The sequence below is a fragment of the Rattus norvegicus genome, chromosome 3 (genome assembly GCF_021556685.1).
Source record: "Rattus norvegicus strain SHRSP/BbbUtx chromosome 3, alternate assembly SHRSP_T2T, whole genome shotgun sequence".
In the NCBI taxonomy this organism is placed as follows: Eukaryota; Metazoa; Chordata; class Mammalia; order Rodentia; family Muridae; genus Rattus; species Rattus norvegicus.
Window position 1 is genome coordinate 143,239,209 of NC_141536.1, and position 23,091 is coordinate 143,262,299.

The 23,091-nt window shown below is 45.7% G+C and overlaps 1 long non-coding RNA gene and 1 pseudogene across 1 annotated transcript; both read right to left on the bottom strand.

Annotated features, from left to right (window-relative positions):
- Positions 1–4,710: 4,710 nt before the first annotated feature.
- Positions 4,711–8,241, bottom strand: LOC134486467 (uncharacterized). The gene is made up of 2 exons (XR_015684735.1): positions 7,766–8,241; positions 4,711–7,183 (listed from the first exon to the last, which is right to left on the bottom strand). It is a non-coding gene; the product is annotated as an uncharacterized LOC134486467 (long non-coding RNA).
- Positions 8,242–15,031: 6,790 nt separating this feature from the next.
- On the bottom strand, positions 15,032–15,281 carry Rpl38l6 (ribosomal protein L38 like 6; annotated as a pseudogene).
- Positions 15,282–23,091: the final 7,810 nt, after the last annotated feature.

The following is a 23,091-nucleotide window of genomic DNA, read 5'->3' on the forward strand; positions in this document are numbered from 1 at the left end:
CAAAGACCTTTAGGGCCACGATGTGGTAGCGCCCCCTCCTGGAGGGGAAGAGCAATAACAAGAGCAGCCATCTTGGAATCGCTGTTGTTCTGACCACTTTTGTTTGGATTTACAGAAATAAAAAGAGCCGAGTGTGATGGTGCACACCTTTAATTCCAGCACTCAGGGGGATCTCTGAATTTGAGCCAGCCTGGTGTACAGAGTGAGTTCCTGAACAGCCAGAGCTACACAGAGAAAATCAATCAAATATGAAAAGAAAAAAAAGTAAATATAAAAATGTATTACAGTTACGCCTGAGAGCTGCAGTACAGCTCAGCACTGTTCCTACAGAGCCTTACACGCTGCAAGTTGGCTGTCTATTTTTTATGGTGTGTGTATATGTTCATGTGAGTGCTGGTGTGTACATGTGTGTGAATGCATAGTGAGGCCAGATTACCTCAGTGTCATTCCTCAGGAGCTGTCCACTTGGGTTTTGGAAGCTCTGGGTCCTGAGGCTCACTGACTAGGCTAGGTAGACTGGCTGGCTAGGGATCTGTTGATACCTCTCCAACACTGGTGGTTGTGATTGTGTTCACAAGTGCACCCCATCATGCCTGGCTTTTTATGTGGGTGCTGGGGATCAAACTCAGGTCCTCATGCTTTACAATGATGGTTTTAACTGTCAGTTCACATAACCTAGAATTACCTGGAAAGTGTCTCAGTAAGGGATTGCCAATACTGGGCTGGCCTATGGTATATCTGTGTGTGTGTGGGGGGGGGTTGTCTTGATTACCTTGAGTTAATTAGTGTGAGAATCCCCAGCCCAGTGTGGGTGGCATCATTCCCTAGGCAGGAGGCTTTTGGAGAGAAACTCAATCTGAGAGTCAGGTACACAGAGGGGGACTTGTTAAGAACAATGGTCTTAGTGTGAATTTTCTTCATTCCTAACTCACCCAAAACTTCTTTTTTTTTTTTGGTCTTTTTTTTTTTTTTTTTTTTCGGAGCTGGGGACTGAACCCAGGGCCTTGTGCTTCCTAGGCAAGCGCTCTACCACTGAGCTAAATCCCCAGCCCCAAAGAAGCGAACTTTTTTTTTTTTTTTTGGTTCTTTTTTTTTTCCGGAGCTGGGGACCGAACCCAGGGCCTTGCGCTTCCTAGGTAAGCGCTCTACCACTGAGCTAAATCCCCAGCCCCCTCACCCAAAACTTCTTTACTCAGTGCTATTTTTTAAATTTGTTTTTGTTTGTTTGTTTTTTCTTTGTTTTGTTTGTCATTAAAAACAGGGTCTTGCTACATAGCTCAGGCTAGCCTGGAACTCACCATCCTTCTGCCTCTGTCTCCCCAGCACTAGGATTTCAGTTATATGCCATCACATCCATCACATCAGACTCAGGGTTGATTTAAAATTTTTTTTTTCTTGTGCTCTTTTACTCTCTCTGTATGTCTGTGTTCTGAGACAGTGTCTAATGCCAATTAGGCTGGGCTTAAATTGGCTACTGAGCTAAAGATGACCTTGAACCTCTGACCTCTGGTCATCACCTCTCAAAGGCTGAGATTATAGGCTTATACCACTAAGCCAGGTTTATGCTTGAGATAAAATTCACAGCGTTGTGCACGGCAGGCTAGTGCCTTACCCACCCACAGAGCTACATCCTCAGCCCACTAAACCTGCCTCTTAACCAACAAATGTTCGTCTCTCAGTCACTTCCAGAAAGGTTCTTTGAATTATGTGGGATTATGGCCCATTCAGAGAAAACAATCCATGTCACGTCTGGACACATCAGCCGGTAGAACAGCAGTTGCCCCCCACCACTCCCCACCAATCACTTCATGAGACCAGCTCATCACAGTGTCACTGCCTGATGCAATTACACATGTAATCCAGATGTCCCCCGTTTGGGTGGCTCTTGCTGTGAGTGATCTCAGTTAGATGGGCTCAGGTTGAGTGCCACCGCCTATAGGTCCACAGGTCCGTCCTCAGGTGCTGGGAGCCCCCAGGGGCCTCCTGCTCAGTAAAATGTGCCTCCCAGGGAGGGCCCTGGTTCCGTTATGAATGTCAGTGACACAGATGCGAAGCTCAGCCACACACACATACACACACAGACTTGAGTCACAAAACGCGCTCATGGATATAATTAGATTTTTTTTCTCTCAGTTGGTTAAAGTTTTAAATACAGATGAGGACAGAGAATAATCTAATAAACGCCTGTGCCATCCACACTTAGTGTTATTGCTTTACAATGTTTCCTTCTGATTAGAAAAAAAATATCTAATAGGATATAAAGTGAACTCTCTTGTGCATGCCCACCTCCCTAGAGAAACCCACGGGAATTTGGTATCTACCCTTCTTTTCATACATCTACTACATGTGATGTATCATAAATGCCTGTCTTGCATGGCTTTAAGATGCACATAATAGAATCGTATTTTATTTTCTACAACAGGCTTTTAATGTATTAATGTGTTCTCGAGAGCTATTTTTGATGATATATATAGACACCGATATATACAGTTGATTCCTATTAACTGTTATGTAGCAGTTTATCACATGAATATTTATAAACTTGTCTATGCAAAGCTCGTCTGTAGACAAGGTTTTTACAAATTTTCCTCTGTGGCAGACAATGCAGCAAAAAGCAGATAGTCCAGTATGTATTTTCTGGACACTTGTGTAGGAGTTTCCCTTCTAAATTTCTAGAAGCAGAATTACGTCTTTCATGTTCTGCAGACTAGCTGGGGCTTGCTTTCTGGTTAGCAGCAGGGCTCCAAGATCAGAAGCACGCAGAGCTTCTGGTGGCTCAGGCACAGACTGGCAGAGTAGGGGCTTCTGCCTCCTTCTGGTGGCCAAATCAAGTCTTGAGAACAGTTTAGACCCAAGGAATAGAATGGTGGCTTGGAGAGATGGTTCAGCAGTTCCAGAGGATTAGGGTTCAATCTCCAGCATCTACATGGTGGCTCACAACCATCCATAACTCCAGTTCAAAGGGTTCTTCCGATCTCTATGGGCATTGGACACACACACACTCACCAGCCAAATGCTCATACACAAAATAGCAAATACACATAAAATAAAATAAATAATCTAAAAGAAAGTGCTTGCTGCTTTTCCAGAAGACCCCAGTTCTGTCCCCAGTACCCATGTCTATTGCTTCACAGCTCCAGGGTATCTGGTGCCCTCTTCTGATCTCCTTACGCCTATTCTCACATGTGTGTACTATCCTGCAAACCTCCCCAGCCATACAGCATAATTTAAAATAACAGAGCCAGGTGGAGAATGGTACACACCTTTAATCTCAGCACTTGGGAGCACAGGCAGGTGGATCTCTGTGAGTTCGAGGCCAGCCTGGTCTACATAGAAAGTTCCAGGACATCAGGGGCTACATGGAGAAACCCATCATTCTGACCTTAACTTAAATGTTAAATTCACTTCAGGGCCCTGAAAATGAATTCTTGGGGATAATTGGATCTCTTTGTCCCTCTACCCCTGTGGCCCCATGAAACACACCTCCCCGCTTTTCTCCAGTTGTCTTGTTGAGGATGAGTTGTGGACCTTGGTTTGCTGGGATTTGGCTACTATGCTCTGAAGTCTGTCATCATGATTTCATTGCTCCCCCCGCCCCCCCAGAATCATCCACTTAGAACTTTAAAGATTGAGGATCAGTTTTGCTCCTCCCGTGTGGGACTTACACATCAAGAGGCAAGAACAGTTTCAAGCCAGGTTAAGAAGTCATGGGGCAGTCAAAATGGAGACACCACTCTTTACAGACAGAGGAGACAGTAGCAGAGGTTGGGGCCAGGGATCACCCCACGGGGCCTGCGGCAAGCCGGCAAGGATTTGACCGACAGATTAGGCTGTGAGAGGACAAACAGACCAAATGAGGCATTTATGGGTTTAAAAAAAGCCCTCTCAAAACAGCCCTTCAAGGCTGGGCAGATATTTAGTACAGAAAAAGGGCAAATTGCTCATTCAACAGAATGTCTGGGGCATCCTCAGATCAGAGTTTGAGAAGGAGGACCAGAAACATGGAATCCTTATAAATACAGAAAAGGCCCAGCTTTTGGAAAAACCAGCCTTTGAACTTCACACGGAGCCTGTCAAAGGGTCAAACTGTTAGGGGAGAACAAAAAAAGTGATCTCAGGGGAAGGAGCCAGTGTGGGGCTTATCTGTCAACTTGACACAGCCTAGAGTCATCGGAGAGGGGGCTCCCCACTGAAGAATGGCCTAGATCAGAGTAGCCTATGGGCATGTCTGGGGGGGGGAATGCCTTGACTCCTAGTTGGTGTAGTAGGGCCAGCCCAGCCCAGTGTCAGGTCTCCTGTGCAGGTGGGCTGGGCTGCACTCAGGGCAGCTGGCTAAACCTGAGTCTCAGAGTAAGCCAATGAGCAGTAACCCTCCAGGGTTTCTCTCTCCAAAGGCTTGGGGTTTTGTTCTGTCCTTCACAGGGACCGGAATGTGATCTGAAACCGAAAGACAAATAAACCCTTTCCTCTTTAAGCTGCTTTTATTCGAAGTGTTTTATCACAGCCACAGATCTAGAACAGTGGTGTGGGGTGACCAAGAGAACTCACATCCCTGGGCCAGGAATAATGTGGAAAATCCAGCCCAGAGTGTTGGAGTGATAAGAGCCTACCCATCTGTTGAGCTCTTGAGATCTGCTCTCAGACTCTGAGCCAGGTAGCACCATGCCCAAGGGCTTACCTTTACGGGAGATGTCATTAGGATTCTTGCTCTCTGACTTTTTTTTTCTTTATTTAAAGATTTAAAGATTTATTTACTTATTTAATGTATGTGAGTACACTATCACTGTCTTTAGGCACATCAGAAAAGGGCATCAGATCTCATTACAGATGGTTGCGAACCACCATGTGGTTGCTGGGAATTGAACTCAGAACCTTTGGAAGAGCAGTCAGTGCTCTTACCTGCTGAGCCGTCTCTCCAGTTCCGCTCTCTGACTTTCTGTTTCCCTGAGGAAGACTTGTGGGGTCTAAGAAGGAGGGAAATGGAGAAATGAGGTTTATTTCCCCAGCTCACTTTCCTCCGGAGTCACGCCCTGGAGGAGGCTCTTTTTCCTAGTCAGTTACTTTCACAGTCCCATAAACATCCTTTTTTCTTGGCCCTTCAGGCCTGGAGTCTTCCTCCTTCCCTCAGAATGTTGCAACCTCTTGGATGGCTTCACAGAACCGATGGATCCCCTAAATCTTTCTTGCACCTCAGTGTGCCCTGATTGCTCCTTTCCAGCATCATCTATGTTCTGACGAGACTTAGCAGCAACCACAGGCCCGCCAGCGTCTTTAAAGAGGCACCAGCGAATTTTCAGGGACTATTGTTCTTCCTCGACACACAGGTTCAGAATCTCATCCTCTTGTCTGGAGATGCTCCTCCCAATATGAGTCTTGTTGGGGAGTACAGCCTGCTCCCATGTAGAATGTGTATGTGCTAGCCTCCCTTGACGCTAGGGTTTGGATATATGACCCAAGCTCTGTCAACCAGAGGCACTAACTGGACTAGGAGTCAAAATCACCAAGACACAGGGATATTGAGGAGGTGGTCCCTGTCTCTAGGGACAACCCAGGCAGAAGGAGCAGTGACTGTTCCTTGAGATCGGCTCAGAGGAACCCTTAGAAAGGCCTGATGAGGATTCTAGCATCCTGGGACATGGGACACCAGAATATTGTCAGATTGGCCCTGTGTTTCTGCCATCAGGGTCCAGATCCAAGTTCCCTTGCCTCCTGGCAGGTTCAGATTTCTCTGGTTCCCTATTCTGCTTAGATTCGAGTCACCTTATTACTTGTATTTATGAGTCCCAGCTGGAGGAGGCTTCCTACCTCAGATGAAGGCCATAGGTAGCAAGCCTTACCCCTGCCCCCCTCTCTGGTGCCTTCTTCAGTCTTCCTCTGTGTACCTGCCATGTTATTTTCCAGCTGTACCTCGGGGACAGGGCCTGATATTTTGACACAGGGTCTCATTTAGCCCGAGCTAAATGCCTTTGAATCCCCCATTTGCCATGTCTGCTCCATTTGAACTTTTGCCTTTATTCACACGGAGGCTGTACACTCCGTGAATTAGGAGACATCCACTTGAATGTATCTAAATCCCACCCGGAAAGCTTTCTAACTGTGAGGTTGGAGTCAAGTTACTGCACCTCAGTGAACTCCCGTCTCCTTATCTGTCCAGTGGGAGAGATCTTGTTTTGAGGACTGGTAAGGGCACTTGTGTGTGGAGCAGCCGGGCTCCTAGTAACCATCGATAACAGCTGCTATTATCTTTATACACACCATTATCATCACCATCATCATGATTCAAAGGCCTTATGGAGCCTACTTAGAGCAGGCATCATCAGCTCCAATACCGGCAGGAGTCAGGCAGGCATCGGGGACAAGTGCCGGGGAGCCGTTTATACAAACACATTGGCACTAGGTGGGAGCTGGAGAGAACGTGAGAGCCACGTCTGTCTCACGGGGGAAGCCACCGCTCAGCAACCGCGGCTTACTGCCAAGTGGACTGTGTTGCCCGGTGGTGCCAGGCCTCACACTATTTTAAGCAAAGCCAGAAATTCAGATCTCTATGAAAAGCTACGCACTCAGCGCACGGAGGTCAGAACAGGCTGCAGAGGCCAGTTTGTGTTTCTTCACGTGGGTCTCTTGGTCCACTTTAAATTCTCAGGCAACAACCTGGTTTGGTTGGGTCCCTTTCATCAGCGATAGCCAAGCTCCCGGCCAAGCCAGTGTAGAGTGATAGACATTCCGGGACTCGGGAGTTTGGTCTCAGGCATACTTCAGAGAGGAAGTATGAATTGCAGGCATACCCAATAGCTGCTTCTCTGTGGATGTCAGGAGCGCCGGGATGTCAGGAGCGCCGGGAGCGAAGGCTTTAGGATGTCAGTGAGCCCCCAGTAACTACCAGCTTAAGAGGGGCTCAGATTTATTTTTGTTCCTGTATGTCCAGAAGTATGAAGTATGAAGATCAGGGTTTGGATACAGAGTAAATTTATCTATGGGATCTCAGGTCTTTCCGATCTTTCCTTAGTGCGGAAGGTTTTGCCTCATTGGTTGCAGGATAGCTACAACTATGACCATCGTGATTATGTTCTAGGCCGGGAGAAAAGGATGTGATAAGGAGTGGTTCTTATACTAAAATTTCCCAGACATTCCAGGGTATTTCTTTTTCCATCTCACTTGCCAGAGCTGCTTTCCACATCAATACCTAGTCACAAGGGAAATGAGAATGGGATATTTTTAGATCGTTACATGACAGACCCGAACAGTATCAGGTTTCTGTTAATTGGAAACAAAGAGAGAATGACATCAGAGTCGGCGACCTTTAGCCTCTGAGGCCCCCCTAGGAATGCAGACTTCGTGCCTGACCCTAGCCAGGTACTGAAGACCTCAGCCTGCACTGGATCGTAGCCACGGGACAAGACATGATTGGATCTCAATTTGAAACCCATGGCTTGTGCAGCAGGAAGATACAGGAGTGGTTTTGGAACACAACCAAGCGGGCCAGATCCAATGTTGGGACGACAGCTTTGGGCCCGTCACTGTTCTCCTCCTGTAACCCTCTCTGGCACTCCTGCTATCTGTGCTGCCTGACCCAGGCCCAAGCAGGGTGGGGAGACCCTGTGATTAACACCACTAGCGGGTCTAGGAGGCACCCGAGAGAGACATTCTGAGAGAAATATGTCAGCGGCACAGCTGGTTTATAATGTGTATTAATCCCTGACATGTAATTTGAGTAATATATGTAAAGCAGAAAGTTCGGGCGCTGATTTAGGGGCCTTATTATTACCCTGTCAGCAGAATTCATGTTCTATTTGCACAGAGCTCTGGTTCCAGTGTCTCATCCAGGGTGACGGGGAGGAGGAGGCTTTTTGACGGATGTCAGCTGATAGCGGGGTAGAAGTGGATGTTGTTGGGGACACAGTCTGTCAGTCTGGTGCTTGAAGCTCCCGGCAGGGTTTCCAGATGTCCACCTGGCCCAGGGAGCTGTGAAACAAAACCAGGTTCCTTCTCCAGGGCCTTGGATCAGATCCATGCTCATCCCTCAAGAGGTTGGTAAGTCGTCCACAAGGTCATGGGCTTTGGAATTCAAAGCCCACTTAGCCACTTTATTATCATGTGACTTTGGCTAAGTTTTTCCAGCTCTTTGGTTCCAATTTCCATCTCTTCGAGTGGGAATCATAATAGCATCCATCTATCCGAGGCTTAAATAAAAGCAACAGGTTCCGAGCACTGACTGAGGCCAAGGTAGAATTCTAAGCGTTTTGACATCTGTTTCTATTGAATCCCCATGGCAACCTGATAAGAGGGGGGAGGTGAAGTAACTGGTTCAAGGTCACAGAGCAAAAAACTGACGGGGCTTAAAGTTGCCCTCTGAAATGTTTCAATGGACCATGTATGTATCGCCCAACAAGGAGCCAGTAAAGGGTTAGTCATTAGTCCAGTGATATCCAATGGGACTTTCTCTTCATAACGGAAATATTTTATAATTCTATGCTGTCCAATATAAGAGCTCCCCTTGCCATAAGTGGCTACTGAACATTTGAATGTGGGTAGCTTGATAGGAGACCCTGAGGTTTTATTTAACTCCAGTTTCTTTAGGTATAGTGATTAGTGGACGTGCAGCTCTAGATTCCCCTAGAGTCTCTGACCACACTAGCAGGGCTTAGCGCTGACAACTGTTGGCCTAGACTCCCGGAGCTCCTGGTCTATATCAGCAAGGCTTCTGTGAAGAAGATCACCCAGCCAGGCACGGTGGCCCACACTTGTAATCTGAGTACTCAGGAGGTAGAGGCAGGAGGATTGCCACAAGTTTGATGCCAATCTGATTTATATGCTGAGGTTACATGGCAAAACTTCATCTGAAAAAAAAAAAAAGTCAATGAAACCAAACTAAACCAAACCAAACCACCAAGAGCAGGGCTAGGGGTGGGGATGGCTCAACTGGTAAGGCATTGGATTGGATCCGCAGAGTCCGTGTTTGAAAAGAAAAATAAAAAATTAAAACAAAATCCAGTGCTGGGGAGGAAGTGAGGACGGTTGGGTTGCTGGGGCTTTTCAGAGGTTCCACTAAAAAGTTTGAGTAGGCTCTTCCTCTCTCCTGTCTGCCCTGTAGGGGCTCAAGAGAGCCTCCTCCAGGTGGCAGCAACAAGGTGCTGACCTGGAAGTAGAAAACAGCCTTCCTCAGACATCCAATCTGCCAGCACCTTCATGTGCCACGTCCCAGCCTCAGAGGCTGTGAATCAATTGGTTTCTGCTGAGCACAAACACACTGAGCTCTTGGGTGCTCAGGGTCCCTGGCTGGGGCCGGAGAGAAAGCTTTGTTTGGTAAAGGGCCTGCCATGCTCGCATAAGGACCAGCTCCCACCCAAAAATCTGGGCAAGGTGGCATGTTTGTAACCTCAGCACTGAGTGGGTGGAGACAGGAGGATTTCTGGGACTCACTGCCTAGGCAGCCCACTACAATGATGAGTCCCAGGTCCCAGTGAAAGAGCATTTCAAAAGCAAGATGAAGAGTGCCTGAGGAGGGTTGGGGATTTAGCTCAGTGGTAGAGTGCTTGCCTAGGAAGCCCAAGGCCCTGGGTTCGGTCCCCAGCTCCGACAAAAAAGAACCAAAAAAAAAAAAAAAAAAAAAGAGTGCCTGAGGAAGGATATTCAAGGTTAACTTCTGGCCTCCACATACATGTGCTTGTGACCTGTGTGCACACACAGACACATAGACATGCAGACACAGACACACAGACACACACACAGACACAGACACACAGACACACACACACAGACACATAGACACGCAGACACACACACACACAGAGACATACACACAGACACACAGATACACACACAGACATACACACACACACAGAGACACAGACACACAGACATACACACAGACACACATACACACACAGACATACACACAGACACAGACATACAGAAACACACAGACACAGACACACAGACACACAGACACAGACATAGACACACAGACACAGACACACAGACATACACACAGACACACCGACACAGACATAGACACAGACATATATAAACACACACAGACACACAGGCACACACACACACACACACACACACACACATAGACATATATACACACACATAGACACACACAGATACACATACACACAGACACATACACACAGACACATACACACAGACACATACACACAGACACATACACACAGACACATACACACAGGCACACAGACACACAGACACACAGACAGACAGACACACACACACACACACACACACACACACACACACACACACTCACTTTCCAGGTCCCATAGAGAGTCCCAGGATCCTAGCTACTGTCTCTGCCAATGAGCTTATATGACAGACACAGGCTCTGACCTTTCACTCTTGGACCTGGCAGGCTAGTGGAGAAGATGATGTTAAACAAATGGCCACTCAGCTAATTACAGCTGACTGGTGATTTTTTGACTTTACGACGGGTTTGTTGGGTCATAACCCCATCATAAATGGAGTAGCATCTATATTTATAACAGTTAATTAAAGGGCCATCTGAGTGCATGCCAACACTGCAAGTGATCAAATGGGAGTTAGAGAAAGTGACTGGGGAAGCCTGACCCAGTGGTTTTGCTGGGCTTCAGGGGAGGGATCATTTCAGCCGTGCTCAGAAAAGAGAAGGAACTTGAATTTAACTGTAAAGAGTTAGAAGCTGTAGCCAGCTGTGGTGGCCCATGCCTGTGAGCTCACCTACTCAGGAGGCCAAGGCTGCTGCCCAGCTTGGATAACGTGAACTACTAGCTCAAGAAAGTGGGGTTGGGACTGGCGAGATGGGTCATTGCTGTGCCAGCCTGTTGACTGGAGTTAAATGGCCAAACCCATGTGGAAGGAGAGAACAGGCTCACCCACTTGTCTTCTGATCACCACATTTGTGCCTTCCCATCCTGCACATACGTCATTACAATCATGGCACATACAATCGAGAAAAAAAAAGCAAGGTCAGATGCTGGGTCAGTGTTCAGGCACCTTCCCAACATGTGTGAAGCTTTGGGTTCCAACCCCAGCATCACACTGACACACACACACACACACACACACACACACACACACACACACACCCCACAGCAAGTTAGAAACTCTAAGTTAAGGGATGTAGGGATGAGGGCCTGGAGAAATGACTTGTCGGTTAAGAGCATTGGCTGCTCTTTCAGATGACCCAGGTTTGATTTCCAGCACCCACTATGTGTCACACAACCATCTATGACTCCAGTTCCAGGGGATCTGATGGCCCCTGTGAGTACCAGGCACATACATGGTACATAGACATACATGAGCAAAACACCCATACACATAAAATAATAAAATAATAAAAATATTTTAAAGTAGGCAGGACAAACATTCTAGTGGCATCAGCAGCTTAGGCCAAGGACATCAAGGGACAGAGTCCTTTGGGGCCTCACATCAAAATACACAGTGTCTGGGAGCATTGATGAGATGGCCTTGGGTAGATGGTGTTCCCACAAACCCTCATTGGCTCTTCTACATAGTGAAGTGATTCCAACTCACACTTAGCTACTGGCTACTATCCTGAGGTGGTGCAGGTTTCTACACAGGGACGTGTGTGGGTTTTGTCTTTTGGTTTTCAAAGACAGGGTCTCACTATAACACTGGCTAACCTCTAACCCACTGTGTAGCCCAGGCTGACCTCAAACTTGCAAGCCTTCTGCCTCTGCCAAGTGCAGGGATGACAGGTGTGTGCCACCCATACCCAGCTCTCTTCTCCAGCCCTGTAATTTTGTCATATGAACAATATTCTACAGATGAAATAGTGCAGCATCACATAACCCCTGGGACTGACTTTTTCCCTTTTCATTTATATTTGCTACTTATGTATGTGGCAGTGGAGTGTGTATACATATATACACATATACACATATACATATACGCATATATGCACACATACATAAATACACACATGTATATGTGTACGTATGTGTGTGTGTATGCAGGTACACAGTCATGTGAGGTTGCATGCATACATGGGAGCCAGAAGAGGGAGGACTTGAGATCTTCTCCTCCTGCCTGTTCCTTCCAAACAGGATTTCTCCCTGAACCTGGTGCTCTCACTTTCTCAGCCTGGCTGGAAACCATCAAGATGCAGCGATCCTCTGTCTCCTCCACTCAACCTTGGAACTGGGGTTGTGGCCGTGCACAGAAATGCCTGGCTTGTTCCTTGGTTGCTGGGATCTGAACTCCAGTCCTCATGATTAGGCAGCAAATGCTCAACCCCTGAAGCATCTCTCTAGCCACTAGGATTGACTTTAACTCAGCAGAGTTCTCACGCAGGTCAGCCAGGTTCTTGCTCTTTTTATGGAGAACTCAGCTGCCATGGTGTGGCTATCTTGTAGCTTTCTAAATTAGTCACCCATTGACGTTTTAGGCTACTGGGCCCTTGAGAAGGCTCAGTGGATAAAGGTACTTGCTGTCAAATCTGGTGACCTGAGTTTGATCCCCAGAACTCATATGGTGGGAGGCCAGAACCAATTTCTTCCAGTTGTCCTCTGACCTCCACACACACATACCACAACACACTCTTGTTCATGAACACACTCAGTAAACAAACAAACACACACATGTAATAACCTTTGAACTGTTAAGCTATTGATTATTAACAAAACAGCGTGAGTACTATGTCCAGGTTCTTACCTGGATATAGGCATTCATTTCTCTAGGACAAATCCCTGAGTATGCAATGGCTGGGTTGTACAGAGTTGCGTATTTAGTAGTAATAAAATACACACAACAAAATTCACCCCTCCAAGCATTTTTAAGTGTAGAGTCAAAGGCTCTAAGCACACTGACCTTTTCATACAACCATAATCATCATCGTCGGAACATTTTTATTTTGCAGAACTGAAACTCTGTACCCGTTATTACACAGTAACACTGCCCCCTCTGTCTCTTATACCCTCACAACCACCTACATATATGCACATCTATATATCATACACGCACATGCACACACACACACACACACACACACACACACACACACATACACACACAGAGAGAGCTATGAAACTACCAAGCGTTTCCATTTAGTATTCTCAGCATTGGTGTAGGAGGGGCCCAGTTTCCATGACTCCCTGTCATCATTTGATGCCCTGGCTTTTTGTTTGAGGAACTCTGATGGGTGCTGCAGCATCCCCTAAGGCTTGGCTTTGCAGCTCCCTGATGCTATGGCTCTGAGCTTCTTTGCAGTGCCACACACTTTCCGTGTGCCCGCTCTGGTCAAACATCGGTTTGACCTCACTCCCCGAATGCATTGTTTATTTTTTACTGTTGAGTCCTGAGAGTTGTCGGCACATCTAGATTCTGGTTCTTCAGATACGCAAGTTGCAAACACCTTCTCACTTGATAGGGTCTTTCGCAGAGAAAATGTTTTTATTATTGTTGCTATACTAATGTGTGTGTATGTGTGATGTATGTGTGATGTGACTGTGGGTGTGTGTTGACCATAGCATGTGTGTAGGGGTCACAGGATAACTTTGCACAGTTGGTTTTCTCCTCCCACCTTTATGTGGGTCCTGGGAATCAAACTCAGGTCACCAGGCTTGCATAGCAGGCCTCTTTCGCCCCAAAGGCATCTTACTGACCCAGAGAAAATTAATAACTTTAATAAAGTCTAAAGTATCAGTTTTATCCTTTACTGACCATACTTCTGCGGGTCAGGACTTAGAACTATGTGGCAATCTGTTTTTGAGTTAATATTTTTATAATGTGTAGGGTTTGAGTCAGTTATTTTCCTTTCTCTCGCTTCTCTTCCCGTCTTCTCCCACAGCCCTCTCTTCTTTATTTTCCCTATGCATGATCAGTCATTGCTGCTCCAGCACCATTTGTTTAAAAGACTATCCTTCAAAAGCAGGCGCAGGAAATACCACACTTGGGAGGCGCAGGCAGGAGGACCAGAAGGTGAAGGACATCCTCAACTTCCGTCTTTATAAAAGGAGTCGTGGGACATCCTCCTGCCACTGAATTATTTTGCACCTTTTCCAAGAAAACCAGAGTGGTCTACTTTGCTAGCTTCTCTTTGCCCTCTTCATTCTGTGTCACTGATCTCTGTGCCAAGCCTCTGTCCTGAGACTACCATACCATCGTAGCAGGCTTGATCATGTAGATAAAGTCCTCCCATTTTCCTGCTTTCCAGGATTGATTTAGATCTCTTTCACTTGTCTATGTTTTGTTTTAAAAAAAAAAAATGCCTTGCTAGGAATTTAACAGCACTTGCATATGTAGATTTGAGAGGATTACATTTTTGCTATATCAAGTCTTCCATAAGATGACTGCTGGGAGATATAACTCAGTGGTAGAACGATTAACCAGCCTGTATGAGGTCCTGGGTTCAATCCCTGGCAGTAGAAAAAAATCCTGCAACCATCAAGTTGAGGTGCTTTGGTAATACTGTATGGGCCAGAGAGATGGCTCAGTGGTAGACTGACGACCTCAGTTCCAACCCTGGACCCCCAGGGGGAAGGGAGAGAGTAAGCTCTTGCAGGGTCTCCTCTACTCTCCACTCATACAGGTGATGCGAGTGCATTCGCACGTGTGTGTATGCACACACACACATATACATACACTAAACAAACACATGAAATATAATAAAAAGATAAACATTTTAAAAAGGGCATAATATGACATCTGGACAGCTTGCAATGCCAGAACTTGGGAAACTGAGGCTGGAGCCTCACCATTAATTCAAGGCTAGCATTGGTTGTATATAAGTTACAGTTAGCCAGGGTTAAGATCCTTCCTCAACAAATGAGCAAGGAAAACAAACAAAAGCCCCCAGTGAGGCCAGGCACAGGGCACACCCAAGATTCCAGCTGTGACCACAGGTGTAGGTCCTGCTCATGTTATAATTTTTGTTTTTATCTTATTTTTCTAAGGGCTGAGGCCCCCAGGCCTTATGCTTCCTAGACTAGTGTTCTAACAGTTATACCCCTAGTCCCATATTGTAAGCTTTTTATTTTGACTTCTCAATAGTCACATGCAGAGGTCTGGTTCACTTCAGCTGCTTCACTGTTCATCCTGGGGGTGGAGACCGCTGCTTCTCTGCCTTCTCCTTGTCTGTGACAACCAGGCTGTAATGGTACCTGCTACAGCAAACCTCCAACTTCACATTATCCTTGTTCTTCTTGATCTCGACAGATTTGGTGTCCTTCCCCTGGGCTGAAAGCAGAATGTCCTTGATTTCTTCAGTTTTCCAAGGCATGGTGCGCTTTCTCTGGTGTCAGCACAGGGGTGAGAACCAGAGAGAACGGAAAAAGCACATTGTGAACTTTAGAGTCGCAGAAGTGTATAACACCTCAACTGTGAGCCTTGGTGTTCAAAGTACTATTTAATTGGCATGTATGTGGGAGAAATAGCAGACGGATCAAGAAATAAGACTTTTTTTTAAAAAAACAGTTTTGTTAGTGTTAGACTGTATCTTAAGTACAGAAATCTCTTGGTTTTGGTGTGTGTGTGTGTTTGTGTGCACATTTGTGTGACATGTTTAAAATTACATACAGCCTTGGATCTAGTTTATACAGTCCAGAATTTCTTAAGTTTTCTTGCCTCTGTTTTCTCCAGAAACCTCTTTTCTCCAAAGAAGTTTGCAAGCTTCATTCCTGTATGATGGTTGAGACAGTTGACATCCGTGGAGGAGATCCTCTGAGATTTTTGTCCTACATGCTGTTTTATCAGCGAGACTAATAGGGGTCCGGCCAAAATAGCTTCCAAGCCCAGTCACAAGGGACTGCATTCCTCATAGAGATGGAGGAGGCAGAACCACAAGTTCACACGGGTTCTCCATGCTGCCCAAGTCCTGAGGAGGGGATGCCGGTGGCTGTGCACAGGGTAACAGGGTGGGAAAACGGAGTTTGGGGAAATTACCTCTTTCACAATAGCACTATCCAGCCTGTTCTTTGTCTGGGGAAACACACGACTCCATCCCTCGATCTTGCTTACTTGAGAAACGGCCTGGGGAAAGGATAGTCACAGCCTGACATTCTTGGTTCATCCAGCAAGAACAAGGAGGGAAGCCCACCATCCATGCTCCGTCACAGCACAAGTCCCACAACGAGGGTCAGCTTCGGGGGCCTGTGAGCTCCCAGACGTGAAACTTCACCATTCTCTTCTCTACTCTGAACACAACTGGGGCATTGCTGGGTCCGTCTTGACTTCATTTTAATGCTAATAGCAAAAGCCGAGGTCTGGAGATAGTGGTTAAAAGTGCTGGCTGCTCTTCCAGGGGATCCGAATTTGATTCTCATCGTAAAAGTTGTAACTCAAGTTCCAAGGGATCTGAATGTCCTTCTCTGGGCTCTGCAGTCACCAAGCATGCAAGTCTTGCACAGACACACAGGCAGCCAAAACACCCATATCTATAGAACGAAGATTAAATTTTAAAAAGGTGAGCAAATGGTTCACTTCGATACTTTAACATTACATATTTATTCCGAGACAGGATCTCACTCTGTGGCCCAGGCTGCCCTGGAGTTCACTATATAGTCCAGTTGTTCCATGGTGATCAATCTGTCTCACCTTCTTGAATTCTAGGATTTTAGGCATGAGACACCATGTCTAGCTCCAGTGATGTTAATATTTTTAGCAAAATAACCCACACTTTTCTGGGCCTTCCCAATTTTGCTGCTCAAAGGAAACCATATAGATGACTTGTGTCAATGAGTTTTTGCTAAAGTAATTTCACCGAACAATTGAAACAAACTCCCTCAGGTCTTGAGAGGTAGCGCAGCAATTAAGAGCATTGGCTGCCATTGCCAAGTTCCCAGGTTTCCATGGCAGCTAACACAGGTTTAAGGACATCCAACGCCCCCTTCTGGCCTTGTGAGAACTACACACATGTGGTGCATAGACAGACAAAACACCATACACTTTAAGAAAACAAAACAAAACAACAAAAAAACACACTCCCACTGGCATATGACAACATCTCTGTAGGGTTTTGGGTCTCCTGGTCATCAGGGTAGCTCTGCTTACTGTATCTCCCATTCTGTTCCCAGGTTAACTTGAGCTTATTTAAAACTGGAGTTGGGGCTGGGGATTTAGCTCAGTGGTAGAGCGCTTACCTAGGAAGCACGAGGCCCTGGGTTCAGTCCCCAGCTCCGAAAAAAAGAAAAAAAAGAACCAAAAAAAAAAAAAAAAACTGGAGTTGATGGAATTGCAAAAGAATGTGCCCGGCAGTGGCAGCATCTTTCAGATCCTTGTGTCCACATCTGGTGATATTCTAGCAGCCAAAGCAAGTCTCGTGGCCAAGCTCAGGGTCAAGACAAGGAAGTCATGTGCTACCTATGGAGGTGGAGGGTAGGGAGGCCATGTTCCAGGCATCAGCAGAATCCATCACCTGTCATTATCTTTCTTTTCTTTTCTTTTTCTTTTTTTTTTCGGAGCTGGGGACTGAACCCAGGGCCTTGCGGTTGCTAGGCAAGCGCTCTACCACTGAGCTAAATCCCCAACCCCACCTGTCATTATCTTAAAATGGACCTCAAGCCTTCTTTGTAAATCTTCCCTATGTTCCCTTCTAAAGTACCATAATACAATTAACCCTCAAAATAATGGATATTCACAATAGTTTCCTCTCGAGTAGGGCTTTAGAAAAATTCACACTCATTTTTCTAATTAACCAACATCTCTTCCCAGTCATAAAGAAATTAGACATTGAAACATTGACTCAGAGTTTGGGGCCCTCCACTTCCTCCTCTGCCCTGTCTCTGAGAGGACTCGGCAGTAGCCCAGTGCTTTCGGTTCAGGCTTTTCATGCATACAGGATCCTCTGTGTGAGAGGAATTGTGCATTGTGCAATTCCTCATAAAGAATGGTATTGTTCTAGTTTTTATGGTTATAGAAGGTTATAAGACATAATAAATTCATTTAGAAATGACCAAAAAAGGAGGAAGAGTGTAAGGGTCAGAACAATACTTAAGACCCTTTTGGTTGAAGAGAACAGATTTAGGAAATGGGATTAACAGGGGAGTTATACAATATGGCAGCTGACCTGGGAATGCTGCCTTACATTAACACCTTACCTTAAAGATTTTTTCCTTTATCACTGGAGTGTGTGTGTTTGTGGTGGCGAATTATATGTATTCTTAGAAGGTCCAGAAAGGATTTTAAGTACTTGAAGACCACCTATTGGCAGCCATCATTAAGAAAGCAGCTTCCCTCTAGTCCCAGCCATACCAATGAACAGGTGACCATCTGTTGCCTCAGAAGCCTCCTGGAGGCTTCTCTCTCATTTTGGGGAATATATGTGTTGATCAAGGGTTCTTTGTTGGGATAAACCCAATTGCTATCAGTTTGAGCAAGATGAGGATTTATTGATCTATATGTGGCCTATATATTTATTGGCCTATATGAACAGGGCAGAGCAGATCCAAGGGATACGTGCATTCAGAAATCTGAACTCCTTGAGGCTCTTCTCTTCTCCACAGGGAGAGGATTATGCACAGCAGAGACTCCAGAGTTACAGCCTTTGGGCTCTAGTAATTTCTGGAGGAGAGAGAACACAGCACTTTAGTAAAGTTTTCACCTTGTGTAGAAAGGAGATGCCATTAACTGGCCTGGTTTGAATCCCTTGCTTATGGGTTGGACCAATCATTAGCAGAATACAGTTGAGGAACACTGAGAAAATCACAGGGAACCACAAGACCGTGTGCTTCTTATGAGAACAGAACATGAGGTGAATGGAAAACTGTTTTAGTTACTTTTCTTTTCTTTTTGGGTTTTGAGACTGGGTCTCTCTATGTAGTCCTGGATGTCCTAGAACTCACTATGTAGACCAGGCTGGCCTTTAACTCACAGAGGTTCACCTGCTTCTGCCTTGAGAGTTCTGGGATTGAAGACATTCGCTGCCACACCTGTGCCTTACTTTTCTATTGCTGTGATAAAACACCGCCATCAAGGGGGCTGGAGAGATGGCTCAGTGGTTAAGAGCACCCGACTACACTTCCAGAGGTCCTGAGTTCAATTCCCAGCAACCACATGGTGGCTCACAACCATCTGTAAAGAGATCTAATGCCGTCTTCTGGTGCGTCTGAAGACAGCTACAGTGTACTTATATATAATAAACGAATAAATCTTTAAAAAAAAAGAGCTCTTAAAAAAAAAAAACACCGCCATCAAGACGACTTATAGAAGAGTTAATTTGGACATCTACAGAGGAATAGGAGCAACCACCATCACGGTGAGGAAATATTACCACAGGTGGCAGACATGGTGGCTGGAGCCACAGCTGGAAGCTCTTATCTCTAAAAATAACAGGAAGCAGAGCAAACTCAAAATGGTACAAGCCTTTACGCTCTCACCACCCACTCCAGTGAAACATGTCCACCAGCAAGGCTTCCCCAATTGTAACCACCAAGTGGGGACCACTGATTCAAATATGAGAGCTGGTGAGGCCACACTCATTCAAACCACACAAAGACGCTTGCCCAGTCTGCACCATCAGAGGCTGGTGTGTATATTGTTGGAGGAGTAGAGCTGTGATCTAGAAGTTCTACCTACACTGATGTGACGCTGCTATAAAGTAGTGCTATTTAAGGGGACAGCCCCATCTCATGCTGTCTTCAATGGCTCTTCAGATATGGTCCTTGTAGAGCTGTGGGTAGGATTTAACCTTAAATGTTGTCAGGATGGCTGGACTTGGATGGCAAACCAGGCAGCAGTTTCCTGGCTCTCTGAGGTAGTACTTTTGGAAACATGAGTACCCACTGACCTTGAACTCCTGGGAGAACGGATTCCTGGCCAGTTTCACAGTGTCTCTGTTTGTGACTTGGCAAATTCTGCCCTGGATATGAGGGTTGGGTCATGCCAGCCCTGAATACTAATTCTAGATCTATTTTCCTGGCTCTGCCACACCACTGATCAAATCTGACTTCTGGATTCCTTTTCAAGGCTCCCAGTCATATCTCCACTCATTCCGAAGCCTTAAGGGGCAGTGTGGAACTTTCTTGCCCAAAGGTGTCAAGATTGTCAAGTAGCCATACTTGAGAAATCAAAGCAGGGGAATCACTTGAGCCAAGTTTTAGGCCAACTGGATAACATGGTGGAATGTTTTCCTCAAAAATTAATCAACCAAAAGATTGGACCATAACCCACCCGTATATTTTAAAATAAGCAAAAAGCATTAACGTATACGTCTATCTTGTGCTTGGTAAATCCACGTTTGAAGTGGTTTGTTGAATGTTGACAATAACTGCCTTGGGTCTGTCACATTCTTACTGTCTATCAGCCCTCCGTAGAACATATAACAGATTTCATATTTTAAAATAGTGGATGGGGCTGGAGAGATGGCTCAGCGGTTAAGAGTTAAGACTACTCTTCCAGAGGTCCTGAGTTCAATTCCCAGCAACCACATGGTGGCTCACAACCATCTGTAAAGAGATCCAATGCCCTCTTCTGGTGCGTCTGAAGACAGCTACAGTGTACTCATATATAATAAATGAATAAATCTTTAAAAAAAACTGTTAAAATAGTGGATGGTGTCTAAGGGTTACTTCGGATGTATACCTTAGGACAAGAACTGAAGATAAATGCATGGTATGGTAGTTTATGCTTATAGTCTCTGTACTTGGGAGGCTGAAGGGGGGAAGACTGCTTAAGATCAGGAGTTCAAAGCTTACCCAGGCAACACAGGGAGACCTGTCAAAAACAAATAAACAAAACAAAACAAAACAAAAGCAAAAAGCTCCAAACTGAAAACAAGTGTTTTATTTGCTGGGATGGATCTGAAGAAACCAGTTTAGTAAGGGAGTGGGACAGAAAGGAAAGTCTGCCAATAAATGGTTATTTTCCACCTAAGACAACCAGGTCCAGTTCTCTGGGGGGCCTCCAGGAGACAGTGAAAACATTATTCCACGCTCTGGGGAAAAGGATATGGAGGTCACTATCAATTTACCACCTGTCACTCGATGGTGGATATCTCTGTGGCATTTCATCTCCAGTCTGCTCTGGTTCCCTGAGTATATTCCAAGCTTGCTTTTATGGCCAGGAAAACCCCTCAACAGCGTCCTACCTGCAGTAATCATCTCTGAAGTGGTCAGTCCATGCCAAGTGAATTCCACTCCTCTAAACCATGCATTATGGGCTCTTGCTACTCCACTGAACCAATGGGGAAGGGAGGGTGACTCACATTAGGAAGTCCATATATCATCCATTGTCTCTTGGGATAGCATAAGGAATTCACAAGGAGACTGGCTGACACCCAGACACCAACTTGAGTAGGGGCAGGGCTAGGGTACAAATAAAGACTCTTTGACTTAGACGTGATGGAGGGCTGGTGAGGTGGCTCAGTGGGTAAATGCATGCTGCTGAGCGTGACGGCCTGAGTTCTATTCCTGGGACCCTTGTGAGAGAGGGATTGAACTGACTCCAACAGGTAGCTTTCTTTCTGATCTCCACATGCCTGGCATGAGCCATCAGAAGCATGTGTGCAAGCACACAGACAAACACATCTACTGGGCACAAGTCTTCAGTCTCATCGCACTCACTCGGGAGACAGAGTAGGCAGATCATTTCAAGTTTAAGGCCATCCTAGTCTGCATAGTGAGCATAGTGCAATACTCCAGAGCAATACTACATAGCAAACCTCTGTTTCGAATAAATAAATAAATAAATAAATAAATAAATAAATAAATAAATAAATGTAATTTTAAAATATTGTCAAAGGGCGATAAGGTGTTTGGAGAGATGACTTGGGGGTTAAGAATACTGGCTGCCAGGGTTGGGGATTTAGCTCAGTGATAGAGCGCTTGCCTAGCAAGTGCAAGGCCCTGGGTTCGGTCCCCAGCTCTGGAAAAAAAAAAAGAAAAAAAAAAAAAGAATACTGGCTGCTTTTCTGAAAGACCTGGACCCAACACCCACATGGTAGCTTATAACCATTTGTAACTCCATCTAGTTCTGCCTTCTTGTGATCCCACTGGTGCCAGGCATGCATATGATACACATGCACACACCCATGGACACACACATACACACACACACACATGCACACACCCATGGACACACACACATACACACATGCACACACCCATGGACACACACACATACACACACACACACACTCACACACTGTAGAATTTGAGGCTGGTTGTAAGTTGACAACTTCACCTCTCTGACAGACACTCAGCTTCCTCATCTAACTGGGAGTAATAACAACTTTTTCCTCATGGGCTGCTGTGAGGATTCGGCAGAGCAAGATGTGGGAAGCATTTAGAACTGTGTCAGCTCGGAGTAAATGGTTGTTGTTAGGACAACCTATGTCATTGAGACTTTCAACCCACCCTGGGGGAGCAGTCTGGCTTCCCTCAGTTTTAAACTGAGGGTAATAATCTGCATAGCATAGGTGGTTGTGATTATAAAAGTTAACGCTGGTAAAGCAGCACTAGGTAATGTTTACTGAACACTAGAATGAACTAGAAATTATGCTGTGTGAGTCAGAAATGTGCTTGACAGAAAGGAGCAAGATTCAAAACAGCAGCACCACCACAGGACATTTATCACAGGTAACAAGAATTCTGGAGAATCTTAGCTCTATATTTCTTCTCCGTCAGGTTCAGCAAGTCAATTCTTGTTCTCAGGGTTTCAATATGGCTGCTGTGCCTCAGGGTATCAAATCTGTGTTCCAATTGAAACACGGAACAAGTGATCAGAGGGTGAAACGAAGGGAAGATGAGGGAGGGTGTCATGCAAAAGGTTAAGAATACCAGTTGAAGGGGTTGGGGATTTAGCTCAGTGGTAGAGCGCTTGCCTAGGAAGCGCAAGGCCCTGGGTTCGGTCCCCAGCTCCAAAAAAAAAAAAAAAAAAAAAAAAAAGATTATGAGATTGTTGGACAAAAGCCTCTCCCAGGAAGATTCCGGGAACAATCACAGGATGTTTTAGCCTGAGCAAACACCAGATGTCCCTGAGCAGATTCCTGAGAAGGGCTTGACCTTTTCAAAGAAAGAATATGTCCCCGGAAGACTGTTGCCTCAGTGTCTAAGGAGAATATCTTGCAGTTTAATGATTTACCTTATGTCCTTGGGCACTTCCCAGTAAGCTTTAGTTCCTGCTTCAATTCCTGCT